The sequence below is a fragment of the Cavia porcellus genome, unplaced genomic scaffold (genome assembly GCF_034190915.1).
Source record: "Cavia porcellus strain 051 isolate PalLab524CR breed Dunkin Hartley unplaced genomic scaffold, mCavPor4.1 scaffold_61, whole genome shotgun sequence".
Classification (NCBI taxonomy): domain Eukaryota; kingdom Metazoa; phylum Chordata; class Mammalia; order Rodentia; family Caviidae; genus Cavia; species Cavia porcellus.
The window spans coordinates 1,755,209-1,780,715 of record NW_026947544.1 but is presented as its reverse complement, the minus strand read 5'-3'; the positions used below and the strand labels follow the sequence as shown (position 1 = coordinate 1,780,715).

Sequence of the window (25,507 nt, the reverse complement as noted above, 5' to 3'; positions counted from 1 at the left end):
AGAAAACAATCCAAAGAATCAACGAATCAAAGAGTTGGTTCTTTGAAAGAATAAATAAAATTGATAAGCCACTAGCCAACCTTATTAAAAAAAGAGAAGAAAAAGCTCAAATTCATGCAATAAGAAATGAAAAAGCTGAAATCACTACAGACCCAATAGAAATACAGATCATCAACACCTATTTTGAAAACCTCTACTCTCAAAAGTTTGATAACACAGAAGAAATAGACAGATTCTTAGAAACATATGAAGTACCAAAGCTAGAACAAGAGGATGTAAAACTGTTGAATAACCCAATCTCTGTTAATGAAATTGAAAATGTAATTAAGTTTTACCCACCAAGAAGAGCCCAGGCCCAGATGGATTCACTGCAGAATTCTACAAGAAATACAAAGAAGACCTAATGCCGACACTCCTCAAACTATTCAATGAAATTGAAAGGGAAGCAATCTTTTCTAAGTCATTCCTGGAAGCAAATATTACTCTAACACCAAAACCTGAGAAAGACCCCACTAAAAAAGAGAACTATAGACCGACCGATCTCCCTAATGAACACAGATGCAAAAATCCTCAATAAAATATTGGCAATAGGATGCAGCAAATCATCAAGAAGATTATACACCATGGTCAAGTGGGATTCATCCCAGGAATGCAAGGATGGTTCAACATATGCAAATCAATAAATGTAATCCACCATTTCAATAAAGCCAATAATAAGAATCACATGATCATTTCTATAGATGCAGAAAAAGCCTTCGATAAGGTCCAACTTTTATTCATGATAAGAACTTTACAGAAAATTGGAATAGATTGTCTTTACCTCAATATAAGAAAGGCCATTTATGACAAACCAACAGCCAGCATCATACTAAATGGCCAAAAATTGAAAGCCATTACTTTAAAATCAGGCACAAGAAAAGGATGTCCTTTATCACACTCCTATTTAATATAGTACTGGAAGTACTAGCCAGAGCAATTAGGCAAGAGAGAGAAATAAAAGGGGTAAAGATAGGAAAAGAAGAAGTTAAATTATCATTGTTTGCAGATGACATGATACTCTACATAGAAGACCCTCTAAACTCCATGGAAAGACTCTTAGATACAATAAATAAATTCAGTAATGTGGCTGGATACAAAATCAATACTCAGAAATCAATAGCATTCCTATACACGAACAACAAAATCACAGAGAGGGAAATAAGAGAAATTGCATTCTTCACAGTAGCAAGCAAAAAAATGAAATATTTAGGAATTACTCTTACGAAAGAAGTGAAAGACTTATACAGTGAAAATTATAATACACTGAAAAAGGAAATTGAGGATGATCTCAGAAAATGGAAAGACATCCCTTGCTCATGGATAGGAAGAACAAACATTGTGAAGATGGCCATTCTCCCAAAACTGTTGTACAGATTCAATGCAATCCCAATAGAAATACCGTCTACATACCTTATAGATCTAGAGAAATCACTCCTAAATTTCATCTGGAACCAGAAGAGACCTAGAATAGCAAAGGCAATTTTAAACAGCAAAGACAAAGCAGGAGGCATCACAATCCCTGACTTGAAGTTATATTACAAAGCAACAGTAGGAAAATCAACATGGTATTGGAATCAAAACAGAGCCGAAGATCAGTGGAATAGATTAGAAGATACAACCACAACTACAAACACACTCAACCACCTTATCTTTGATAAAGGAGCCAAGCAGGTTCACTGGGAGAACGACAGTCTCGTTAATAAATGGTGCTGGAAAAACTGGCTCTCCATTTGCCGAAAACTAAAGCTAGACCCATGTCTATCACCATGTACTAAATTAAAATCTAAATGGGTCAAAGATCTGAATATTAAAACAGAAACACTAAATCTATTGGAAGACAAATTGGGTAGAAACCTTGAAGACATAGGAGTAGGTAGAGAATTCATGAACAGGACTCAAACCGCACGGGAAATACTTCCCAGAATCAAAAACTGGGACCACTTCTTATTAAAAGGTTTCTGCATGTCAAAAGAAGTCTCCAGCATAGTGAAAAGAAAACCCACAAACTGGGAAAAGATTTTAGTGAACTCTCTCTCAGACAAGGGACTCTTGTCTAAAACATATAAAGAATTAAAAAACTCAGACCCCAATACTCAAAGATCCAATCCAAAAATGGGCATCTGAGATGAATATGCACTTCTCAGATGAAGAAATGCAAATGGCAAATAAATACATGAAAAAATGTTCATCATCATTGGTCATTAGAGAAATGCAAATTAAAACCACACTGAGATACCATCTCACTCCTGAAAGAGTGGCCAGGATCAAGGAAACCAACAACAACAAATGCTGGAGAGGCTGTGGCGAAAAAGGAACTCTCCTGCACTGTTGGTGGAATGTAGACTGGTACAGCCTTTGTGGAGGTCAGTCTCGAGATTTCTCAAAAAGCTGGGACTGGAAATCCCATTTATTCCACCTATTCCACTTCTAGGCATATTCCCAGAAGAACTGAAAGCATCATACCACAGTGATATATGTGCACCTATATATAGCAGTACAATTTGTAATCGCCAGATCTTGGAAACAACCCAAGTGTCCATCAGCTGAGGAATGGATAAAAAAGTTGTGGTGTTTCTATACAATGGAGTATTATTCAACTATAAAGAAGGATCACATTGAGACATTTATCAATAAATGGGCGCAGCGTGAGACCATACTCCTAAGTGAAATAAATCAATCTCACATGTGTGAATACTGAATAGATTCCCTAATGTAAGTAATGATTCAAATATATAAAAATATGTGGTACTCATGATTCCCCATTATGTGGCCTTGAAGCCTTATAAAGTTTTCACTTATTAATTGGAAAGGCTTTATTCTGGGCTTCTTGATATGGAAATATTTATATATTTCCTACAGTATATGAAGTTTTATTCAAGTATTTCAAGGAAAAAGACAGGCACTATGGTAACTACTATTCAATCGGGTCGGGTTATTTGGTGGTGAAGCACTAGGTTCCTGAAACAGTCATGCTTTGACCTGTATTGTTATATTGTTATGTCCTGTTTTATCTCAATCTCTCCCTTATTCTTTAAAAAAATTATTTAGTTGTTTCTTATGTTTGTTTTAATTAAGGGGAAAAATTTAAAAAATTAGCAGGATATATAATAGTAATTTTTTTGATTTCCTATTAACTTGTTTTGAAGTCCTGTAATACTCCCACTATCTTGTTTTGACTGATTAGACTCTGTTCCATTCTGTATGATAGTATCAAGTTTGAGGGTATAGGCAACTACTTTGAAGGCAATAAGATTCACTAAGATGCCCATTCTGGTTTGACTATTGTCTCCTTTGGAAGTCCTGTAATGTTTACAATGCTTAAGTTTTATTGGTCTTGTTCTCTACTGTTTTTTTCAACTTTATAATATCTGATGAGATAGACAATTCTTTTTAAGGAAACAAGAGACATTGTTGATAATCATTGTTGAAACCTTGTACTCTGTTTTACATCATGTGCTATGTCTATCCTTGGCTTTGACTGACAGCTTTGTTTTGCCATATTTGACTCTATTCTCTCCCCCCCCCAAAAGTAATAAGAACTAAGGAGTACTAAAATCCAAAATGTGTAAATTTTGTTGTAAAAAAGAGAGGGAAAAAAGCGCTCTAAAGGATACAACAGCAAGTGTCTTTAGGGGTGTTACATAGCTGACCATATTAATGTTTTTGGTTGGATCATTGAACACAACTGTTTGCAGTCTCACTGTTTGAATGTCCACTTTGTATTCTTTGATACTGTGATTTGAGCAACTATCTCTAAGATGAGAATATGTAATCTATTAACTGGTGATTTCTTATTTATTTATTTATTTTTTTGTAGTTCTGTATTACTTGTACGCTTACACTGCTTTGTTTTGTTTTGTGTTTTTCTCTTTTTCCTTTTAAATTAAAAAAAAAAAAAAAAGCTTAGGCTACTGCTGCAAATCAGGGATTGCCCGGGAAACAATTTAATACTGGCCACAGAATTTAGTGTTATTTATGAGGGTCACCCAAAAGTTAAACACAAGAAGTGCAGGAAATTGGTCCACACACTAAAGACCTAGAGAATCTAGCTAAGGGCGTGGGTCCTACAACAATGTCCTGCATGAGTTTAGCTGAAGACCTAGAGCCCATAACAATGCCCACAATGATGCCTCATGCAAGTCTGTGCCAGTGGGATGAAGGATCTGTGCTGGGGGTAGGCTGGGGGTTCTGTACTGGAGCCAAGACACAAAGTAAAGACCAGGGGTCCCCTGAAAAGTGCCATAGCCACCCTTGGTGACAATGAGGTCCCAAGCCCCTCTGATGATGAAAACAGCCAAGTTCATATCAGGAAGCCAGCATGACCAGCTTCTCCTGGAGACTGAACAGCTCACATCTTCCTTCTGGAACAAGAAGTGATGCTCAATGTAAGGACCAGAGCTCCCCCAAAGTGAACCACAGTCATTCTCAGTGACAAGGTCCCGAGCTCCTCTGAATGATAATAGCCAAGTTCATATCAGGGAAGCCAATATGACAATCTCCTCCAGGAGAACCAACAGTTCCAAACAACAACATTTACTTAAAAGAACCCACAACGCTACTCTTCCTTTCCAGGTTTCCTTGTTTTGTTGGCAACAGTCCTCAGGTAGGCCAACCATGCTCAGTAGCACACTGATTCAGTTCAGCTGATATTAAGTTGACCTCCAGTTTTTAACCCACCATAGCTACTTAAGACTTGGCTGGTCTGGAATGTCCTGAGAGTCCTCATGTGGGAAGCCTGGTCCTCAGTGTGGTGCAGTTGAGGTGGGCGACCCTTAAAAGGTGATGCCTATTATGAGGAGGTCCCAAGACTGGATGGAGGTCTTCTCTGGCTTCCTGATTTTGGTGTGAGTCTCTCTGCCCTTGAGATGCACAAGCCTTGAGGTCGTATAGTCCAGGTGGCATCTGTCAGAGCAGGTCTTGAGCTGCTGCTTAGACCTTCAGCCTCTGTGAGCTAAGCCAGCCTCTCTTCTTTGTAAGCCTCAGGCATTTCCTTATAGCAACAAAAAACAGACTGAGACATGGAACCCTGCTGTGTCTCTCCTATTCCACTGAAGACATTCTTGTTTTTATACCTGAAAACAATGGCTCCTCCTCTTCCAGTTAAAATCTTCCTGCCTGTACACATACCCAGCACTTTCAAACTGAATAAGGCAAAATAACATTACTATCATCTGCTACAGATGCCTTGAAAGACAGGCATGCTAAGCTCAAGCCAGGCGGGTCTCATGGCCACAGCTGTCAGCTCTTATTTTCTGACATGTGTTACTTACATGTTATTATTCCTGGCTTTTCTGCTGAGCTGCAGCTCTGGTGGAAGCTAAGTGACACAGGGCCTCCTCTGGGGACAACATGAGAGGACCAGCTACATGTCCCATGGGACATGTACTTAACATGGCACAGTGACTTAACAGGCTGCAAAAATGCTAAAGTCACTTACAAGAGCTCACACTCAGTTGGGGCTGATCAATGCACATTTAATTTAATTAAACTGATGCTGGGTTTCTTAAGTACACAACTAACAGACAATCAAAACATGGATGAGAAAACAGATGCTCTCACCCATCTTCCCTCTGCCATTTTCAAAAACAACATTTACAACAGTGCTGACTGACAGGGCAGCCACTTTGGAAAGGTCTGACATTTCCTCGAAGTGGTAAATGTGGAGTTCCCAGGGCAGGCAGCAGCAGCAGCAAATCCACCCCTGAGCACTGACCACCAAGCACTGAAACACACACACATACACACACACACACACACACACACACACACACACACACACACACACACACACCATTGAAAAACAGGTGTTTGTGAGCCAGATATGGTGGTTCATGCCTGTAATCTCAGCACTCAGGAGGCTGAGATAAGAGGATCATTGCAGGTTGGAGACCAGTCTGGCCTACAAAGTGAGTTCAAGGCCAGGCTGAACTGCAGAGTGAGACTCAAAAAAACAAAACAAAACAAAAACCAGGTATTGATTTTGGCAAAATCCAATTCTACTGTGGAAAGTATTTCAGGCTGGAGGACTGGGATCTAATGGCATGAGGCTGCTTACAGTTAGGTGACTTCATGTGTAGACCTTTGAGCCAGTGAGTGGCCAGCATCTGTTGCAGACTGCTTGAGGCACCTGCCTGCAGGGACCAGCCTGGAGGGAGATGGAAAGAAAACTGAAAAATCTTTATATGCACACAGCAGCTCTCCGCATGCAATGTCAACACTGTATTGTACACATGGACAAATACATTTTAAAAATGAAAAAAAATTCCATAAACCTTTGAGATGGCGTATTCAGTTCTATCACTTCACCTATTCCTATTTCTCCTTGATCTCAACTCAAATTAACAAATTTATTGCTCTATCCTTTCTACCTATGTCCTTACACAATGCTGCTAGAGTTGTATATGCATGGGGGAAGAAAAGGAGACAAATTAGCCAGTCAGGTGTGCAGAAATTGTGAAAGGAAAGTCTTGAGTTAGATAATGTTCCTTTCTGCTCTGATACTGCAAGTGTTAATCTGTAATGATAAACTGGTATCCATTTGAGGCATCATCATTTGGTGACAGTGCTGCATGTAGATGATGAAACTGCACAACTTGCTTTTGTGACAGCAAAATGACAATATGCTTTTGTGAAACTGGATAGCAATGGAGCTGCTGTTTTGGGGTAACTGTTATACTTGTTGTTATACATGCCAAAGCAACCTTAGGATCTTTTGCTTGTTGGCTCTGTCGTATCATTCAGAGCATGCATTACACCTTTTCTACCCTATAGGAGGAAGAACTTCATCTTGCAAAAGTTGATTTGCACTGTCAAGCGTGGATACACAATAAATAATAAACTAATGGCATACCACGTTCCAAGCCAATTAGAATATCCCACAGACTGTGTGTACTACAATATAAATTTCAGAATCTGCATGTCTGCCTTAATTTTACTACAAAATGTCAGAAAGGAATGTAGCATTTTCATAGAGCTATTCCAGTTCTGAAGGATTTCTCTAGATGAGTGGCTTTGTTTGGTTTTTGCCATGCTGGGCACTGAACCGAGGGTCTTAAGCATGCTAATGTTCTACCACTAAGCATTATAAGGCCCACCTCGGGAGTCATTTTTATTAGCATTATTTATTTTTTTACAGTACTTGGCATTGAACCCACGGCCTTCACAGTGAGTCTGTGTTTAAAGATAGGTTTCATTTAGTTGCTAAATTGCCCAAGCTAGGCTTATACTTGAAATCTTCCTGCCTCAGCCTCCTACACTGCTAGGAGTACAGGTGTGTATCACCATACCTGAATTTTTGTTCGCATCTTTGAAGATGATTTTGGGGGAAACTCAGAGATAACAAGAGATAATAAATATAAGAAACGATGATCCAAGGCAATGAGCAATTCTTTTTAATGCATTTTCAACTCTTAAAAAAGCATTTTCCTTAACATACCATCTTTTTTTGTTGTTGTTGTTGAAATTATATTCTTTGCCTGTGAGGAAAGCATTCATAATTTAAAGACTTTAAAAACTGTCAAATTCAAAATCTTTTCAACACTCCAGAAGGAAATCCTAAGAAATGAAGAAGATCACACACAGGATTCAATCCAACTTGACATGTCCCTGCAAACTTCGTAGTTATTTTGTCTTTGTTTTCAGTTGGGGTAAAACATCACTTAATATAAAATTAATTTGGTGGCATTCTGTACACTCCAGTGTGATAGGAGCTACCACCTATGTCAGGTTCCAACATAGTCTCATCACTCCACGGAAAACTCTCTACTTATTTTTTTTTTGGTACTGAGAATCAAACTCACAAGCTTGTGTTTGCCAGGCAGGCACTTTGCCCCGGAAAACTCACTATTAATAAATCGCTCCCCACTACCCCTTTGGCAGGTATGGCCACTGCCTGTCAGATTTCTGTCTCTGTGGATGTCCCTCATCAGGAAGGTTCCTGTAAGCATAAATTATACAGTGTGTGTGTGGGGCCACTTGTATCTAGCTTCTGTTTTCAGGTTCCCACTGATAAAGTGGATCAGCATTTCACTTTACCAGTCACTGTTCCATTGCACAGGTGGTGGGCATTGGCTATTGTGCATGATAGTGTCAAGATCCTTCAAGGGTACATTTGAGTGTCTATTTTCCATTCCTTTGGGTACCTACTAGTACCCCAGGGGTAGTGTTATGGATTAAAAACTGGTGGTCAACTTAACACCAGCTAAATTGAATCAGTTTGGTGTTGGGTGTAGATGGTTCATCTGAGGACTGTTGCCAGCATGAAAGGAGATGTGGAGAGGAAGAGTGAGCATTGTGGCTCTCTTACGTGTGGTTGTTTGGAGCTGTTGGTTCTCCTGGAGGAGCTTGTCATGCTGGATTCCTTGATATGAACTTGGCTGTTATCACATCAGAGGAGCTTGGAACCTTGTCATTGATGATGGCTGTGGTTCACTTTGTGGGAGCTCTGTCCATTTCCTGGCTCTGGAGGGGAAGACGTTTGCTGTTTAATCTCCAGGAGAAGCTTGTCAGGCTGACTTCTTGATATGAAAATATTATTGTTGGAGGAGTTCAGGACCTCATTGTCACTGAAGATGACTCTGGTACTTTTTGAGGGAGCTCTGGTCCTTGCAGCATCATTTTCTGGCTCCAGTGCAAGACTCTCAGCCTACTGGCACAGATCCTTCATTCCACTGGCACAGACTTTCTAGTTTCCACTACTGACCTGGGGGCTTTCCCAGAATAGATACATGAAACAGTGAACAGATGCTAATGTTCTACCACTGAGTATTATATCTGAGTCATTGTTGTGGGCCCTAGGCCTCCACCTGGACTCATGCTGGATACTGCCATGGGATCTAGGCCCTTGACTGGATTTTCTAGGTCTTTAGTGTTGTGGACAGATTTCCTGCACTTTCTTGTATTTAACTCATGGTGACAATCATAAAATAATAATATAAATATATTTATATAATAAAATATATAAAAATATATTTATATAATATATAAATAATATAAATTCTATATGTAATTCTGTATGTAATTGTTCTCCTTGAAACCCCTGACTACAATAGGTATATAATTTTATCTTTGCCATGTTTTAGATAAACCTACTCCTCCCCAAGAATGATAGATGCAAACAGGAGAGGTAAAGGGAAGCCAAACTGGCATGAGCTGGGATGTAGGGAGAGAGAGCAGATGGCATGGTTCCAGCTGACAAAATATACAACAAAGGGGGTGACTGTGTAAGCAGGAGCCAGGGACCTGGCAGCATACAAACCACCGCTGGCAAATGAGCACATGTCAGAGCCCTACTTGGCAAGTGCCTTCCACTGGATGTGCTCATGTCATGTTCAGTTTAGACAAAGCACTCCTCTATGCTGCCCAAGGCCTTCCTGAGCACCTGTCCCAGATGAAGGATGAAGGCTGTTTTTCTGCTAGCAGCAAACAAAATTCCTTTCCCACTCTGAAGCATTTGAGATTAACTACAAATGTCATCTGAATTAGAAGCATGGGATTGTCATGTGTCCATACTTCAACAAGTGGTTATCAACCAGGGGTGATCATGCCTGGCCCACTGGAGGATAGCAGGAAATGACTGGAGAGTTTTTGGGGTGTCACAAGTGGAGACAGAGGTGCTGATGACCATGTGGTGTGCTAAACTCAGGCCAGAGACGCTGCTAAACCTCTTACAACACATAGGATGGTCTACCCACAACCAAGAGTGATGCCTTCCTGCCCCTACCTGGGGTAGATTGATGCCTTCCTGCACCTACATGGGGTAGATGCATAGCTGTCCCATTGGGGCTTATCCCATTGATGGTACAAAGAGATATAATCACAATCATTTTATTAGTCTTTTTACTAGTAAAATTAATAAAAAGTATATAGATGAACTGAAGCTATTAGTTGCTTAATCGGAATAACTTCCCAACTATAAATATTAATACTATTCATACCAATTAAAATTATAACAATATTCAACACCTTAACTTCATTAAATTAAAAGATATTCATATCTGTGACCAGTTTGTCAATAACCCTCTAAATTTTGACACGGAAACTTTACAAGTACTCTATTGCTGGCGTACACACATAATTTGCATTTATAATTGCTATACTGCAACTCAGCTATATTACAATGTTTTATGCCATTTTAAACCTTTAAGAAACTGTAATGTAATGGATGCTTAGTCTGTTAAATCAATGCTTATCTTTGCATTACTGCAATCAAAGACCCCCCAATGTGTACAGCCTGCAAGATGGGACAGCCATGCACATACTACCAGTGGTTCAAGCTAGCAAAACTGATCAAATTCAGAGCAGAGCCGCCTGGCAGCCAGACTTATGTATGAATTACAGTCCTGTCATGAACGTGTTAATCCAGCTCAAAATGTCATGTTCAAAGCAGAGATGTGATTATAGCAAAGTAAATAATCTGACCACTGTGTTTATCTCTTCATGATCTCAGCTTGACTATTGGGGTGTGTCTGAAATATTCGAAAGTGAACAGAGAGGTTCAAGTAAATCTCAGATTCAGAAAGGATTGTTTAGGGGGTATTTTGATAAAATTGTCATAATACTCCTTTCCTGGTTGTCCAAATTTAGAAAAGAAATAGCCCACATGGATTTCAAAAGGAGAAACACGTGTTCTTACTGAATACAAATGAAAGGTTTAACAATAGGTTTAACAATACAACCTGCTGTTCTGTCTCTTGATACAAGAGAACCAGACGTGATGAGAACATTCTTTTCAGCCCATAGAGAGGCTGGCAGGGAGGTGAGTTGGGGGCTCCTGCCAACCACCGGTGCCAAGCTGCCTGCCTGGGATGGAACCACCACGGAACTGAATCCTCAGGCCCCCACCAAGCCTGCAGATGTCATCCTGATGACAGACTCAGGAGAGACTCCAAGCCATGCCCACCCAGCCAAGACACATACCAGCATCCTGACCCCAGGAATCCAACAGGCTGTCCCAGCCAGGTGGGCCAGTGGGCCTTATCTGCAAGTTTGTTGCCAAGAGAGTCTGCCCCCAAGTGACCTTGGAGGCCAATCAACTGGAGGTTTCAAACATGCAGGGACTACCCACCGAACTATGTTCTTTAAAATGTTTTCTGGGTTCTTTAGAATGTGTTTGACCTGTATCATGTGAAAAACTGTTCCCTGATCCAATAGACTAGTAACATTGGGTTAAATCAAAACCTCAAAGTAGCAGCACATATGTTAAACCTGTCCTATGCTTTGCGTAATTTTTTTGTTGTTGTTCCCGAGGATCAAACTCATGACCTCGCACTTGCCAGGCAGGCACTTGTGTTACTAAGCTAAATTCCCATCCCTACTCCACATAGTTTAAATTTGCATTTCCCTTGTGGCCAGAGATGTTGAACATTTTTTCATGTATTCATTGGCCATCTACACTCCTGAAATGTGTGTTCATTTCTGTTGTCCATTTTTGATTGGGTCTTTTATTTGCTGGGGGGAGGTCTAATTCTTTTCTGAGTTCTTTGTATGTTCTAGATGTTCGTCCTCTGTCTGAGGAGTAACTAGAGAAAGGGTTTCCTTATCCTGCATGCTGTCTCTTCACTCTGTTGCTTATTTCCTGCAATTACAAAGCAGAGGCTTTTACATTTGATATCCCATTTGTCTTAGTTACTTTTCACTCATCGCTGAGACAAAATACCTGAAGACCAAAGTTGGGAAAGGAAAGGTTTATTTCTTACAGTTTTTGGAGGTTTCAGTCCACATTCATTTGGCTCCTAGGCAGGCAGGCATGGCTGGACTGCCTTTCATGGCGGCTACAAACAGCTAACTGGAACCAGCAAAGAGCAAGACAAACCTTCTTCCTGCCATTACATCACATCCTGGCTCCACCCCTATGAGGGTGGAGCACTGACACCATCAATCCAAGCACTAGACAATGAACAAATAACAAATGCACAATTCAAACTCATGAGGCCTGGGGGACACAGACATCCAACCCCTGGCCCCCAACTCATGTACATCCTTTATATAAAAGACATTTAGTCCACCTCCAAGAGTTGCCAAAGTCCTAACAGCTTCAGTATTGCTGAAAAGTCCAAGTCCCTTGTCTCCTCCAAGATCTATGGCAAATTGTTAACTGTAACCCCTGTACAAATGAAACAAGGTTAAACATTTCTGAAATGCAAAGGCACAAGATAAACATTACCATTCCAAAAGTTACAAATGGGAATATAAAGCAAGTCCAATATCCAGCAGGACAAATATTAAGTCCTAGAGTTCCATGCTCAGCATCTGAAGCAATCTGGTTGCAAGCTCCAAAAAGCTTGGGTGATTCCACCCCCAGGGCACTTCCAGGGATTTCAACTCCCATAGCTTTTCTCTTAAATCTTCTCTGCTTGCTTTTTGCAGCTTTCCTTGGATCATCCACATTGCTGGCTTTTCCAAACTTCTGGGGTCTCCACTGCACCTTCGGCTTCACACTTACATCTTCACAAATTGCCCTCTCAGGGGCACACTGCTTGGCCTCCCAGACCCTTTGCAATTGAGATGGAAATGTCTTACCCTCAGAATTCATGCATTTTCCTTGCACCTAAAATCAGCACCTTGTGGATGCCGCCAAAGTTTGCTGCGAGCTGAACAGTATCCAGGCTTTCTCTCTCCTGGCTGTAGGGGTCAGTTGCGTGGATCGCAGGGCTCTGTTTACCTGATTGTGAGAAAAAGCTTCTCTATGTTGCCGCCATTCTGGAACCTCATATGGCCGCTATCGGCCATTCTGGAACATAGCACTCTGCAGTTTTTCCCTCTGAGCAAATTTTTTCACTTTTGCTGTGAGGCTGCACAGGGTGGGACCTGCTTCCTGGGATGCCCTGGGGCCATCTTTCTTATCTCTCTGTTTCTCCTCAGGAATCAAAATCTCAACTCTGTCTTTACAATCCACAGCCTTCCTGGAATTTTCCTTTGGGCCAAACTCACAGCATTGTACATTATCCTGCTGGGCTCTTTGCTCCTGATTTGAAACATAAAGCTGGCTGAAAGCCCCCAACAATAGCCATGCCACAGCCTCAATGTTCGATTGCTTTTTAATTTCCTTTTCAAGATCAGTCAGTCCATTGCCCTTTGTCTCAGTCTCAGGCAAAGTCTCGGCAGGAGCAAAATACAAACTTTCTGCCAAGCCATAACACACATCATGTGGAGTCCAATGACCAATGCAGTCCTTCCCAGCAGAAACCTCCCAAGCCTGGTCTTTACCATCCAGCTTTCTATCAGCCTTCTGGTCTCCTGAGCTCTGACTAGAATCTCCTCTACAGAACAGCCTAAGCTGCTCCAGCTCTATACATCCAGGCAACATGTCAGAACCTTTCCAGATTCTGCTCACAAGCCATTTCCAAAGCCTCTAGAAAAACATGGTCAGGTATAGTCACAGCAAACGATCCCACTCCTCAGTACCAAATTCTGTCTTAGTTACTTTTCACTCATTGCTGAGACAAAATACCTAAATTCCCATCCTTACTCCACATAGTTTAAATTTGCATTTCCCTTGTGGCCAGAGATGTTGAACATTTTTTCATGTATTCACTGGCCATCTACACTCCTGAAGTGTGTGTTCATTTTTGTTGTCCATTTTTGATTGGGTCTTTTATTTGCTGGGGGGAGGTCTAATTCTTTTCTGAGTTCTTTGTATGTTCTAGATGTTCGTCCTCTGTCTGAGGAGTAACTAGAGAAAGGATTTCCTCATCCTGCATGCTGTCTCTTCATTCTGTTGCTTATTTCCTGCAATTACAAAGCAGAAGCTTTTACATTTGATATCCCATTTCTTCTATTGGACCTCTCTTCAGAAAGACTGCCTATACTTACATCTTCAAGAGTTTTGCCTGTTTTATCTTCCAGAAGCTTGTTCCTGCTTTAACGTTTAGATCTTTGATCCATTTTGACTTCAGTGTAATACATGATGACATATATGAGTCTAGAGTTGATCTTTGGCATGTGAATATCCAATCTCCCCAGCATCATTAAAGAGGCTATCTTTCCTCCAGTGTTATGTTTGTGATTCCTTTGTCAAAGATGAAATAGTTGAGTGTGTCTGGGGTTGTTTTTGCTTCCTTTATGCTGTTCAACTGATCCATATTTCTATTTTTATGCCAGTGCTATTTTTTGGGGGGGGAGGGGTTCTGGGGATTGAACTCACAACCTTGCATTTGCCAAGCAGGTGCTTATGGTTCTGAGCTAAATCCTCAGCCCATCATGCTGTTTCTGTAATAGAACTTCAAATCTGGGATTGTGATGCCTTCTCCATTGCTGCTGTTATCAGAGTTGCTTTTGCTATTCTGGGTTTTTTCTTGTTCCATATGTATTTTTGGATTGATTTCCTCTAGATCTGTAAGGAATGCTATTGGTATTTTGATTGGGGTTGTGTTAAATCTTACACATCAGTTTTGGAAGCATAGTAATTTTGACAAAATTAGTTCTGCCAATCCAGGAAGTTGGCATACCTTTTCCCCTTTCTGATGTCCTCTTTGATCTCCTTTTTCAGAGTGATGTAATTTTCATTGTAGAGGTCTTTTGCTTCCTTGATTAGGTTAATTCCTAAGTATTTCTTTTTCTTGATGTTATTATAAATGGTAGTATCTTCCTAATTTCTTTCTCATTGAGTTCATTATTAGTGTATAGTAATGCTGTTGATTTCATGTGTTTGTTTTGTATCCTACTATATTACTGAATTTGGTCATTAATTCTAGGAGTCTTTGAGGGTAATTTTCTTGGGTCTCACAGGTATAGGGTCATATCCTCTGCAAAGAATGATATTCTGGCTTCATCTTTCCCTATTAGTATTCCTTTTATTCCTTTCTCTTGTCTGATTGCTCTGGCTAATATTCCCAGAACTATGTTGAACAGCAATGTACACATACTTGTCTTGTTTATGACTACAGGGGGAAAATCTTTCAGTTTTATCCCATTTTATATGATGTTGGCAGTAAGTGATTCATAAGTGGCTTTTATCAAATTGAGATAAGGTTCTTCTCTTCTTTTTTTTTTCAGGATTTTTTAAAATCAAGAATGGATAAATAGATTTTGTCAAAGGCCTTTTCTAGGCTATGTGACTTTTGTCCTTGCTTCTGTTTACCTGATAAATTACATTTATTGACTGCGTATGTGAAACCATCCTTGTCTTGTGTGGATGAAGCCTACTTGGCCACAGCTATATAATCTTTTTGATGATTTGCTGCATTCTGTTTGCCAATGTCTTGTTGAGAATATTTGCAAGTATGTTCTCTTTTCTGTTTGACTCCTTATCTGGTTTTCGGACCTGGGTAATGTTAGCTTCCAAGAATGATTTCAGGAGTACTCTCTTCTTTTCATTTCATTAAATACATTGAGGAGTATTAGTGTTAGCTCTTCCTGGAAGTTCCTGTAGAATCTTCCTGTGATTTCATCAGTTCCTGGGCTTTTCTTAAATGGTAGGTTATTATTATTATTTTTTAATTACCACTTCAGTTTCATTGCTTGTTACGTGCTTATTCATAGTTTTATATCTTCATAGTTCAGTTTGGTAATTTACATGTTATTGAAGAATCTCTCCGTTTCTTTTCAGTTTTGGATTTTTTTTTGGGCATGTAGGTTTGTGAAGTAGCTGCTAATAATTTTCTGTAGTCAGCAATGTCCACTGTGATTTCACCCTGCTCATTTCTAATTGAACTGATTCATATCTTTCCTTTCCTTTTTTTGTTAAAGAGTGTTAAAGGTTTAGCTTTTTTGTTTCCAAAACAAAACTCTTCTAAAAAAACCCCTGCTCTTTGATTCATTGATTCTTTGTATTGATTTTTACTACTCCATTTCATTGATTTCTGATCTGATAATTATAATTTTCTTTCTTGTACAAGCTCTGGATTATTCTGGGTTTTTTTAGGCCTTTGAAATGTACCATTATGTCATTTATTTGGGCTCTTCTGGTTTTTGTTTTTTGTTTTTGTTTTGTTTTGTTTGATGTTTTGAGACAGGGTCTTGCTATGTAGCTCAGGTTGGCCTTGAGCTCACAACGATCTTCTTGCTTCAGCTTCTGAGTATTGAGCTCTTCTGTTTTTCTGATGTGAGCTCTACTGGGCTATCCCAGGCTTCTTAACAGTCCATGCATTTACTCTCCACATTGATATAGCCCAAGGCTCCCAATTTCTGCCTAAAAGATTTTTCAGAATGTTGAAATTTTAAAAACAAAATTTCAGTTGACTTTAAATACACCAATAACCAAATATTGCAGTGAATTGAGAGGCTACTGTTTCAAGTCTCTATGTTCTCTAAAAGGAATAAGAAACCCAACATGTACTTGCTAAAATACTTGGGAAGCCTGAAATCTAAGGATGTCAGTATTTGACCAAAATGAATGTAAGTGTGCCAAGATGGCAATGACTTACAAAATAAATGTTACTTTTAATATAATAATAGTGTCAAGAAGTAGGGCAGTTTTACATGACTCTTTATCCACGGGGAATAAAAGTAGGCCACTATCCTCATTTTTGTTCTTATTCACCAAATTGCAAGTGGGTATGGCTAGGTGAAAGGTTACAATATATTATTTCCATGTATCATCTAATTTTTCAAGTGAATCACTTTAAGGATACCCTTTATTCAAGGTAGATTATGTTTTTGGCAGTGCAGTAAATATATGACCTTCTCTCTATTCCTAAAGAAGTAACATTCAAGGGACCTTTTTCCTTTTAAAGTTTTATTTATGGCATAGAGAAAATGTTTTGTGTGTTTTCTTAATGCTAAAAGGCTCTCTTTTTGTATATGTGTCTGGTGCCTATATGTGTCTGGTGTTCTTTGAAAATAAGCCTGTATGCAATAAATGCCCTGAAAGTTACAAATGAAAACCAAAGAACAGCTAAAATGATTTTTTATCTCCAGAAAGTGACTACAGCCTGAGGGTCTCACAGAATTAACAGCTCAGCAATGTTATCTCTAGATGGCAACAGGAGCCGGGCCATCAACTCTCCTTCCTCAATGATGATTTTGGTCCTACTTTTTTGCTGTATTTAAGAAGGGGGGAAACGTTACCATTGGAGTCTTCCCTGTAAAGCAAGCACTTTCTAAAGATCTCTATAATTATGTTCATGTATTGTACATATATGTACAGGCAAATGCACAATAGTTTTTTGGGTAACACAACTCTATATGGTACAAAAAATCAACACAGAGTTATAAATATGTAAAAATAGAAACTGTAGATTTTTTTCACTATTGTTTTCCAAACTATGGCTAGTCTTCTAGCTGCAAAGGATAATAACATGGGTTACTTAAAATGAGAATTTCAAAATAAAATATATTGGGAAGTTTCCTGCTTAAAAAGAAGGAATAGTAAAGTGTGGTCACATGCACCTGTAATTTCAGCAGTTCAGGAGGCTGAGGCAGCAGGATCACAAAATGAGCATAACCTACTCAACTTAGAGACTTGGCAATACCCTGTTTCAAAACAAAAATTTTAAAGAGGCCTGGAGATCAGCACAAAGGCACTGTATTCCTAATGCCATGTGTCACCCCTCAAAGTTCAAAAAGCTAATGAAACCCAAGCAGGAAAAATGCCAGAGAAAATCCCAACAATCGATTTCCTAAAATTCAATGATAAAAGAAACTCTTTCAAAAGCAGTTAAAGGGAAAAAACACGCAAATTACATTTGGGGGGAAAATTGACCCCATGAACTTCTTATTAAAAATATGCAAGCCAGAAGACAATGAAATGAAGTCTCAGAAGAATGAATCAACCCAAAATGCTACAGCCACATGAAATAGTTTTCAAAAATGAAGGCAAATGAAAGGTCTTTCCTGAGAAAGTCAGAGAGAATTCCTGACCAGGAGAACAAGTTGCTTCAAGGGAATGAGGACGACCAGGATGGAAATACAGATTCCTATGGAGGAATGATGACTGGCACAGATGGTAAAACCAGCAGTAATCAAGGTACAGGTAATTGTTCAATGCAAAAGTAAAAGTAATAACTGTGTCGTGGTGTTTATAAAAATGCAATGTACATAAGTATGAGAACATAAATGGAGCACATTGTAAAGAGGATAATACAGGAGCATCATTCAAATATATATTGTGATACATTAAAATTGCCCACTAATTTTAGATGTTGAAGCAACATCTAAAAAAAATAAACCAGGCAGTGGGCAGGGGATGTTGATCAGTGGTAGAGCCAATGCTCTGGCTTCAAACCCTAGTATGGCAAGAGAAAGCAATCAGCCATGCAATAAGTAGACAGGTAGGTAAATGAGGCAGTAGTAAGTAGCTGATAAGTTCATATAGAGTAGAATCATTAAAAAATCCTTGGTTTATGTAATAACCTAAGGCCCCCAAACTATCTTGCTGTGAAGCCTGTTCTGTATAAGCCCACCTGCTACTTTCCCTCTTCTTCCCCCTTCAAATCTAACTAGGTTAAGTTTTAACTTCCCCAGGCCATAAAACAAAGGCCTGAGGTAATAGCTCCTGACAACCCCCTTCCCTACCTGGTAGCCCGTCACAAATTGTGTTAATTGCATTAGATTGTACTATTCTTCACAAAAATAGCTTCGTTATATTTGTATCATAGCAATACCTGTAACTTAGCCTTACTGTCTGTGTTTTCCTGGGTGCTGGTATATGCTATCACACCTAGATCTATGGCTTTTCAAAATGGAAACATTCTCTGGTTTTCAAACAACTAAATTTTTTAAATGATCAAGTATATTTGAGAAAGGGAAAAAATAACCAGGTAAAAGGAATCAGATTAGATTTTCTTTTTATAAAGAGAATATTAAAATGTTTCTGTGCATTTCAAATTGAGTCACCACTGATCTGGCCATCTCTGGCTGTAAAAATACCACACTGAACAGTGTCTTCATGCTGCATTTCCCAAATTATATGCCCACCTTTTTGCCTCTTTACTACTCTCATTTTACCAGTCCAGGAGGCCACAGGTTTCTTCATGCAAATATAATTTCAAACACAATTTTAAAAATGGAAAACACATGTCCCATGTGTTTTTCTAGTTTTCTAGAAAAACTAAATACATGCAAAATAGAATTTAAATATTCTCCCGAATTCATGCTTAGCTTTATTCCGTTTGAGCTTGTTTACATTTCTTGTTACATTTCTCTAAGGTCCTAGGATGAAGATTTATATAAAACAACAGCCCTCAAAGCACAGCCAAAAACATGATGGGGACATGTCCTGAGAAATGCATTGTTAGGGATCTTCCCACTGTGTGGACATCACATAACTAAACAAATCAAGAGACACAATCGAGAGACATGGGAGACAAAGACAAGAGGCTGCTGCTGAAGTAACACAGTTTACCAGCTAAATATGAAGAGATGCATAAAAAGTGTAAGTTAAAGTAATGAGAACTGTAATAAGTATAAGCTGAACTATGATGAGAAGTGTAATATAGCACATCAGTTAGTTTTCCATCACTGTGAGAAAACATCAGAGTCAATCAGCTTACAAGGATGAAAGGTTTGTTTAGCTCCTGGTGTCGGTGTTTCACTGCTTTGGGCCTGGGTGCCACAGTACATGTTGGCAGGAGCACATGATGGGGATGGTGCTAATCTCATGGGAGCAATAACAGAATCATCTGTTGTCAGTATTGAATATTACAGTATCTAATGAAATGTGCTATATTTCTCTTACACAATGGGGAGGCAAAAGGTTTGCTTATGCTACATAATGAGTATCATGGTACTAGGATATAATGATGTCACAAAGCCCAGAATTTATTTCAGCTCCTTATCATATCTTTTTTTTGATAATGCTAGGAACACACAAGACAAATTCTTCCTCCACTGCTAAGCTGCATTCTCAGTTCCACATGTGCATGCAAGCATGCATCCATGCAATCATCCATCATCCATGCACCCATTAATCCACCCACGCATCCAACGATCCTTACACTGATGAATGCATGCATCAATCCATTCATCCATATTTTGAGAGAGCCTTGCTAAGCAGCCTAAGCTTAGAACTTACAGTCCTTCTGCTTCAGCCTTCCAAGTAGCTCGTAATACAAGTGTGTACCACCTCAGCTAGCTCCATTATGACCTCATGGAACCACCACAGTAACCTGTGGCCATGGACAGAAACTTCCTTCTGTGCATCATGGCACATCTGCATACTCCCTAGCCAGCTTCAGATGATGGTTTCAATGAATGTAACAATGCTCAGGCAAGATTTTGAAAATGGAGGACAGGATCTCTGCTATCTTTTCATCCAAAGCTGCCTAAGTTCCTTGTGGGTAATGCACATCCATTTAGAGCCTGCATAAATCAAGAAGCTTTTTTTTTTTTAATGCCATGGGGTTCTAAATGCTGCAGTTAGCAGTGATTACTCTCACCTTCTGGAGTCCTGAGAAAGGTCAAGACTATCATTTTAAAATGCCGAAGGAAGACAGTAAAATCACTGCAATTTTCCAGACATGCCATCTCGTACCCTTCAGCACATTCTCCACTTAACGCGCAGGTAAATTAGGGTATTATCATGACAACCAGCTTCCGGTTACTGGAAAGAGATATAAAATGAAAATTCTGGAAACAACACATCATTTGATTACTATGTGAATTAGCTTTCAATGATTCTTTTAACATGTATTTTCCCCCAAATATGGGCAAAATAAGATACGTCTGTGAATAAAATACTTAAAAAGGCACCTTGGGAACGTACAGCTATACAGGAGATGTTTCTGATCTGAGATATCTACTGGCATCTACAGGGTGAGATGGTGGTGGTGGTGGTGGTGGTGGGGTGCACTGAGGGGTGCTCCTGAATGAACCCTGTTCAGCACCAACCCACATTCAAGGCCTATGGGTGCAAGAGTCACTGTTTTCCCAGGAGAATTTCTGCTCACCCAGAAGCCAGTGTTCACACTCCCTGTGGCTGGCTCCCGCTGTGGGCTCTCAGGTGTGTTCAGCCCATGGTGGGGACGCAATACTGCTCTTACCTGCCTGGTCCCAAGAGTCTTATTTTTATTATTTTGCCTTGTGGCTCACAGCCAGCCCCACAGCCCGGCCATCCTAAGTTAGACGTCTCCACCTGGAAGCTGATCTCCTTCTGAGGAACCTCCGTGTTGTCAACACCCTGGGTTTTCACAGCTCAGTTCTGACTGGGAAACAGAAATGTAATCGACTAAATCATGGTAACTATGCCACTTAGCTGCATTAATTTGCAGGTGACATAACACTGCTAGTGATATTCGGCAACTACTATGTGGAGATACATGCACCAAGTACAGTAGTGACTTTTTATTCCAGTCTCCTGGGAGGCTGAGGCAGGAGGATCCCAAATTTGAGGCCAAGCTGGGCAACTTACTATGACTCTGCCTTAAAAGTAAAAGAAATAAAAAGGGCTGGGAATGTAGTTCAGTGGTAGAGAGCCCTTGCCTAACATGTGCAAGGCCATGGGCTTAATCATCAGCATGACCACAAAGAGAAAAAGACTACATATGTGACAGCATCCTCCTCACAACAGCCAGACAAGTCTCACAGAGCTTAAAGAAACCGATCTGGTCTTCAAGACAGGGAAGGAACTTCTATGTGGTCCTGCTCTGCCTGCTAGCAAAGCCCTTCCAGGAGGGTCGGGTGAAAGGTGAGAAAAAGACCGAAAAGATTCACAAATGGCTTTGGGGTTTACACGGCCTCCACTTAAAGAGCACAGCACCAGCCATTAGTGCTAGGTCATCATAACTCCCATCACCTAAAGTAAGAGTAGCTACAGAGGCCACAAGGATTGACTCACCAATTTGGCCAACACTTATCCATCTTCCCTGCAGTGCCATCCCTACCCAGGGTACCATTCCTACTCCTGGGCACCTTTCTTGCCCAGGGAACTAGCCCTACCCAGGGTACCATTCCTACCACAAGGAACCATTCCTACCCAGGGTTCCATTCCTACTCCTGGTACTATTCCTACCTAGAGTACCATTCCTACCCCAGGGTACCACTCCTACCCAGGATACCATCCTTATCCAGGGTACCATTCTACTGCAGAGTACCATTCTTGCCCAGAGTATCATTCCTACTCCAGGGTACCAATCCTACCCAGGGCATCATTTCTACCCCAGGATCCCATTCCTACCCCAGGATACCTTTCCTATTCCTGGTACTATTCTTACCCAGAGTACCATTCCTACCCCAAGATACCATTCCTATCCAGGGTACCATCCCTACCCACGGTGCCATTCCTACCCCAGGGTATCATTCCTACCCAGAGTACCATCCCTACCCAGAGTACCATTCTTACCCAGGGTGCTCTTTCTACCCTAGGGTACTATTTCTACCCCAGGTTACCATTCCTACTCTAAGGTATCATTGAAACCCAGGGTACCCATTCCTGCCCACAGTACTATCCCTATCCCAAGTACCCCCTCTCAAGATTTCAGTGGGTTGCTCCATTCAGATGGTAGCACATTCCAGCACTCATGGATGGTAGTTTTGCAGCCATGTTCCCGGGGATGGTGTGAGGACCACCACCGATGCAGGATGCAGCCCACTGCTGGGACGATGGGAGGACCTTCCTGCTGGCTCTGAGCTCTCTTCAACCCCTATGATCTTTACCACACAGAAATTCACTGTGCTGGGTCAGTGGGAGCATTTAGAACCAACACTCCAGGTAGAAATAATTATAATGATTTACAAAAGCTCTGTGGAAAGCAAAATACTGTAGAAGACTTAGTAAAAGCAAAGGTATTCCATTTGTATCCACTTTAACGCCACTGCTTATATAGCAAAACACGGTCTGGGTTCTCTTTCTTGGGTCAGGACATCTTATTTTTAAAAAATGAGGGGATTCTTATTAATCAGCTCAACTTTTCTCTAAATCACCTAAGTATCATCTAAGTATAATGTGTCCTTTCAGCTGCGTGTGCATAGGGAAAAGTATAATGTCTGCTAATTTCTGCACAGACTCCACAAGGAATCAATGTCCCTTTATAGTCTTCTTAATTGGCAAAGGTACACTGGGAAAATGTGCTTTCTCCCAATGAAGAACTACAATATAAAGAAAAATGATTTGAGTCACACAACTCAAAACTGTAAACAAATAATACATATAGGAACATTTAAAAATAGTCAGAGACTGGAGATTTAGCTCAGTGGCACAGCAACTGACTGGCAAGTGTGAGTTTCTGAGTTCAATTAGTTGTACAGAAGGAAAGAAAGAAAGAAGGAAAGAAGGAAAGAAAGGAAGGAAGGAAGGGAGGGAGGGAGAAAGGGAGGGAGAGGAAGAGAGAGAGAAGGAAAGAAAGAAAAAGAAAGAAAGAAAGAAAGAAAGAAAGAAAGAAAGAAAGAAAGAAAGAAAGAAAGAAAACCCTCAGTTAGAGCTGGGGATGTAGCTCAGTAATAAGAGCAATTGCTTGGCTTGTGGAAGCCCTAGGTGTGATCACCCTGCAGTCCCAAACACACAAACCACAGTCAGTCAGTATGGGAACATTTTGGTGGTGTTCTTTGGTAAATGCAGCTATGTCTGAAATCTGGAAAGCACACTGGAATTCAGATAATGAAGTGATTTCATAGCCTCCTGTTCCTGACACCACAACAATGAGAGATTTGTACTGGTGAGCTATATCCTCAGCCCTAGAAGCTCAATTTTTCATGCAAGTACGTGGCTGGTATTACACAGTTGTAGTTCATGAACCATACATTTGAAAGTGTAGAATTTTATACAGTGGGTTCCCAACATACTTTTTCATTACCTTTCAATAGCTGAAAGAAGTATTGGCTTTTAAGTTTAAGTGAACCAAAAGGAAGTAAAATGTTAAAGTTTGACCCTTGGTGACACTAGCCACATGAGTTATTCCATTCCACAGCAGCCACCATGGAGGATGGGCCAGACCAGTATGGATCTGACCCCACAGAGCCATAATCCTCTAACTGTGGTGTGAAGGATGAATGGGGAATGGGGAGTTTTCAAGCCATGCCTTTCCTCTTTAATTAATCTACTTGCCAATTTAAACATTTTTTGATTATACCCTCCCACTAATTCCAAAAATGTTAATGCTATCTTAGTTTAACAATACTACCCCTTCCTAAAAGTAGTGAATGTTCCACTTGAAAATTATTTCCCACTTTCTGAGTCAGTTTTTCTAATTTCAGATAGACAATGGAGTTTGGAGGTCTCAGACCTCCAGACCAGATTGTACACTGTATTTTGCAAATTACTACCTGCCTCCAGTGGGTTCTAAGGCTGTCCTCCACACATAAACTACCTCATGGACAATTTAAAAACAGGGATCATTTGTAGCAATGACACTATTTTGAAAGCAAATATGGCACTATTGTATATTAAAATAGCAACCCCAACCTGAGTATAGATTTGAATAGATAATACAAGACAAACTTCACCTGTTTCTTTTTACTCTCATTTGTGCTCCCATTCTGTTCCTACAGATGAATCACACTTAGAGCCTCCCTTGGTGACAGGAGACTGAAATTTGTTGTTGGTAATCAGCAGGAGGAAGAGGTTCATGAAGTGTCTCGGGGGCTACATGGTCCCTCTTTTAATGTGCCTGCTGCATACTTTTAATTCTATACTGGTAACATCATTCCCACATCCTGGTCTGAAGCAGGTTAACAGTTATCCATAGTTCTAGCTCAAAATAGCCTTCGAAGTAGGATCATCCACTCTGTTTGAGGTTATTTTATTTCTGAACTTGTCTTTAATAGAATAAATGATTGTCAGTTTCTTCAGACACCTGACTGAGACCCAGCTGGGAACTGGAATTTCAGGTGCTAGTCAAGGACAGGTGTGCTGGCCCACCACGCATCTTGGGTCTTTTATACATCTCAGTTTCTAAGCCTTCATCTAGCAGGCAGCCCTGTGGGCTATGGATTTACACTGGGCAAAGAGCCCATTGGGCTGGGACCCCTTCGTCTATACAACTGGGATGGCTGATAATGGGTAGAGTCCAATGGGCTGCAAAAGTACACAGCAACAATGCTGTCATGGGCAGTGTCCAAATCCCAGTGTGCAGTAATTCAGACGGTGTGGCCCCAACCAGGTGCCTTAGTCAGGATTACTCTTGGTTACTATGGTCATTAGGGCTCTATTATATTGTCCTCCAGATGTGACATCTGGGTCCTTTAAAAATTAAAAACTATTAAAATAAATAAAATATATTCTTAGGCTATATTAAGCAGTGAATTAGTACTTACAAGATGCATGGGCATCTATCACTCTATTTAATCCACAATTAAATCAAGCAACTGGCAGCTCTCATGTTAAGGTGAGGAATGTGATTGCCATGTGAGGTTTTACCTTGAATTAATTCAAAGCCACCCTGAGATGGACTGGCACCAAGGTGACGTGGCTGATTTTGCAAGGTGGAAGTTGCGTAGAATGAGGACAGAGCTTTCTGTTTTTAGGTTTGTTCTAGTTGGGAGACCACATGTTGTGTTTGTCCAAGATTGAAGCTGGCAGTGTGTGTGCATACAACCTCATGCAACTGTGTTCAAAGTCAAAGTCATCTGCTAGTAGCAGCCACTTTCTCTATCAGTT

At 40.2% G+C, this 25,507-nt stretch overlaps 1 protein-coding gene across 9 annotated transcripts in view; it reads right to left on the bottom strand.

The window, feature by feature from the left end:
* Nucleotides 1-25,507, bottom strand: part of LOC134470265 (F-box-like/WD repeat-containing protein TBL1X) — a 221,116-nt gene that overhangs the window by 58,789 nt on the left and 136,820 nt on the right. For 5 of the 9 annotated variants that reach the window (XM_063244472.1, XM_063244469.1, XM_063244470.1 and 2 more), the window contains one exon: nt 6,095-6,184. The exons of 3 other annotated variants lie outside the window; for them this stretch is intronic. The gene's annotated coding sequence lies outside the window, so the exon portion shown is untranslated. Of the gene's footprint in view, nt 1-6,094; nt 6,185-8,344; nt 8,500-25,507 lie in introns of those variants that run through there. One more of the 9 variants, XM_063244474.1, reaches the window with a different exon arrangement.